At 43.0% G+C, this 3,721-nt stretch overlaps 1 long non-coding RNA gene across 1 annotated transcript; it reads right to left on the reverse strand.

Annotated features, from left to right (window-relative positions):
- Positions 1 to 1,446: 1,446 nt before the first annotated feature.
- LOC130384704 (uncharacterized) lies at positions 1,447 to 3,266 on the reverse strand. The gene is made up of 2 exons (XR_008895901.1): positions 2,586 to 3,266; positions 1,447 to 1,970 (listed from the first exon to the last, which is right to left on the reverse strand). It is a non-coding gene; the product is annotated as an uncharacterized LOC130384704 (long non-coding RNA).
- Between the last annotated feature and the right edge of the window lie 455 nt (positions 3,267 to 3,721).

A 3,721-nucleotide genomic window follows, 5' to 3' on the forward strand; every position in this document is an offset into this window, starting at 1 on the left:
GAAGGGAAATCGAAACCAGTATGTCCAAATCCAAAGCCCAATATGGGTGGGTTTACCATCAGCCGCCTGAAACCAAGCTGCTCCAAAGTCATGCACTAAACCGAAAAAACGTACATGCGTTAGTGGGCTTCTATACCACAAAGGTAAAATAAAATAAAATAAAACGCGACATGCCCCGTTCCAAGACCACTTCTGCTGCCATAGCTGCCATATCTGACTCCTGTTCCCCCTCCACCTTTCATCAGCCGGCTTTTCCTATGATGGTTGCAGTCCGTCACTCCATGATCAAGTGAGCCAGTGCTCACAGTGACTCTGCCAAGTAATCGTGACTGTGCCTGCTTTAGGTTGTCCCGGGCTTCAAGGTGGGATCTTACCCGTCGTTGGCTAACCAGCCTTCCATACTGGCTTATTGCAGGATGCCGTACCTGGGATACGATCAATCCCCACCTATATGGTGGTATAGATCGCAAAGGGGAGGGATGGAGACAGAGTCTTCAGCCGCATCTGCCTTATGCAGCCATGTGTGTGCACATCAGGGCGACTATAAAACAAAAGATAATTTATCAGAGTTAAAATTATTAAAGTGTTGCAACAGCATTAGTGGCATTTGAAGGTAAACCCACTACTTCCGAATCCAATTTGACAACATAGCATGTATGACTCCTTCCCAGCAGATGTGGCGTCAATCCACCTATTGTCCTTAACTAGGGAGATGTGAAAGAAAACAAAAATCACAATATTAAAACTTGCATTTTCAATATTGGGCGACTCACTTCTGTCTTAACCGTTACTCAAAATCACAATTCTCTTCATAATCCTACCCGATTACCCTTCACTATCTATTTAAATTGTACGACCTAATTAAACCTTTTATTCTACCTATTGATTGCATTTAGTTTTTTCCACATTTTATTTCACTACTATACCAAACCCAAACCCTCTATGTTGTCCTTATCTAGTTTATTCAACACTGAAATTATACATTGTTTCCATTTTCTAATTAACCATGTTGTTTTATCTGAAGCATGCTTTCAGTATCCCCTTGTGTATTCCATCACTCTGAGTAGGGGAGGGTTCTCCCCTACCTCGGCCGTCCTGACACACACACACGAGAACAGGCTCACACACACATCCTTTCTTATTCTATTTTACTTATTTATTTTAAATGACATTTTGTCATTGTGGATAACCTAAATTAGAAATTTGGATAACGTTTTATCATACTTATTTGATCTAATTTTTAATAATAATAATAATAATACATTTAATTTAGAGGCGCCTTTCAAAACACCCAAGGTCACCTAAGTACCTTTAAGTATTGCCGATTGTTTTTTCTAAATTATAAGATAACTTTTAATAAATTGTCTATTACTTATCATAATCTCTAAGGAAATATTTTATTTGTGTTGTTATCTTGGCACCTAGACCTCGTCAGGTCCAAGCACCAAAATAACATCCACCTATCCACGCAGAGTCCATGGGTTGGGTCCGCTCCTCTTTTGATGAGTCACTTTACCCTGGCGCCATTGAACCCATTGACTCCTGTGGAGTGTGGTGTGCAGACAATTTTTAACGCTAATTGCTCATGTTTTGGAGTCTAGATAATTATTCCTAAATCCTGTGATCACCATGTAACTTACTCAGGGACACATCAACACTCAGCTAGGAGGAGATGGGGATCGAACTAGCAACCTTTCGGTTACAAGACACCCTCTACTTCCTGAGCTAAACGGACCCCCAGCCTCCTCTCCGCTGATTTATTACCTCTGCGTAGGTCCGCATCTGCCCTTTTTGCTGTCATTACATTCCTCTCCCTTCTCCAAACACCTTCTCCCTCTGATCCAACCTGTTGTCTCACCAGTGCTCTGTGTACCAAGATGTAATGATCTATACCACATGGTGTTCCGACGCGATGCAGAGTCTCCAAGAGCCACAGAATCACCAATCCCAGTGGTGTTTCTATGTTTTCTCTAAAACAGTGGACATAGGTTACATTCAGGGACCAAATACAGAGTACATCCAAGCACACAAATAATCTATTCAGTACAATGCAAATTCAGTCTCTGTCTCTCTGTTGTCTCTCTGTCCAGCCCCCACCGGCGGGTTTTCCTCACTTACGTTCCTTCTCTCTAACTCTCTTTACCTCTCTTACCTACTTCCTTTGCTTTCACAAATCTCCATAACCATTTTCACTTTCAGTAATCCTTTCCTTTCCTTTCTAGTTTATTCGTTTTTTGACACACTCCAAAACTAGATTATTAATCTTAAAAGACCATCGAAAGATATCATTCTCCCCAAAGAAAATTCTAACCGGAAAGCCTTCTCCAATCTCATCGCCACTTCTCGTTGCCAATCCACACACTCTTCCTCTTCTCTGTCTCACTCTTCACAAATCACTTCTTCTGACCCCTCTAACTCAACTCAATGTAACTCTTTCTCACTCACTCACTCACTCACTCACTCACTCACTCACTCACTCATTCGCTCACTCCTCACTCATTCGCTCACATATACAACTTAAAATAAGAATGGAGCTATACCTATGACTTGGAGCTGTCATAGGTAGAGGCATATTTTGAACTTACGCAAGTGTGAGTGGCTCCAGTGTCATCCATCATTGGCATGCCTCTACAATTTATCAGAACCTGCAGTATTGGTTCCTCATCAGCTTGTTTTGTGATCGCTACAAGCTGACCCTCCCCCTGTGGATTCTCTGAGCACCCCTAGTATCCCTGTCCCATAAAGGGACCTGCCTGGTAGCTACCTCCTTGTTCCTGCCTTCCCTGATAGCTGTTACCCTGTCCTTGCTGTGGTGGATAAGGGTTAGCCAAACAATTCCTCCTAATATGTCCTTCCATGTTGCACCCATAGCATATTAAAGGACCTCTGCGTTGTCCTTGGGATCCTTGTTGTTGATTGTTTCTAAACTGTCCTTGGTGTCCTTGTTGTAAATTGTTTATATACTGACCTTTGGGCCCCTTATTCTGATTCCGCCTATTCCCATTTGTTAGGTTCCCAGTATTATGTAGGTGTATCTGAATGGTGTATATGAATGATGGAGTGGGTGACCATTGGCTCTGAGGCTGTTGTACTGAGGTAAAGAATGCCTGTTGAGGAGGTTGGGTTTGTGGTGCGCCCTGCTGGGCGGCTTGCAATATTGTTTCAACCGGCTCTGAAACAACCGCCTGTTTTTTCTTCTCTTTTTCTCTTCTTGTGAGTTCTTCCAACTGAAGCTGAGATAGCTTCCTCTGCACCTCTTTGCTTTGTTCCTGTATTTTGTGTTTATTTTGCCGATATTTCTCCACCACATGGTCGCAGAAGTCTCTATGTGGTTTATTTGTAACCAGTCCAACCACATCATCTAGCTTAACTTTGATTGGGCTAGGTAGAATCTCTATCACAGAGTTTCTAAACATGACAGAGAACACCGGATGGATCTCAGGATCCTCATCCGTCTCCATGCGCCATCTGTCTACTTGGGCCTGCAGGTAGGATGCAGGATTCTCTGTGTCGTTGATAGGGAGGGCTCTCATATTTTTATGATCGATATGGGTCGGGAACTCCCTTCTGAGTGTGGTCCACATCGCCACTCTGTAGCAATCAAGCGTAGTCCCATCATACATTCCGTCCATTATATCCAACCCTCCATTCCTCAGTACAGACTCCATCTTAGATAACCTCAATACTCTTGCCAACAGAGCTTTCAGGTCCCCCACTGCCA

The sequence above is a fragment of the Gadus chalcogrammus genome, chromosome 6 (assembly GCF_026213295.1).
Source record: "Gadus chalcogrammus isolate NIFS_2021 chromosome 6, NIFS_Gcha_1.0, whole genome shotgun sequence".
Taxonomy (NCBI): Eukaryota; Metazoa; Chordata; class Actinopteri; order Gadiformes; family Gadidae; genus Gadus; species Gadus chalcogrammus.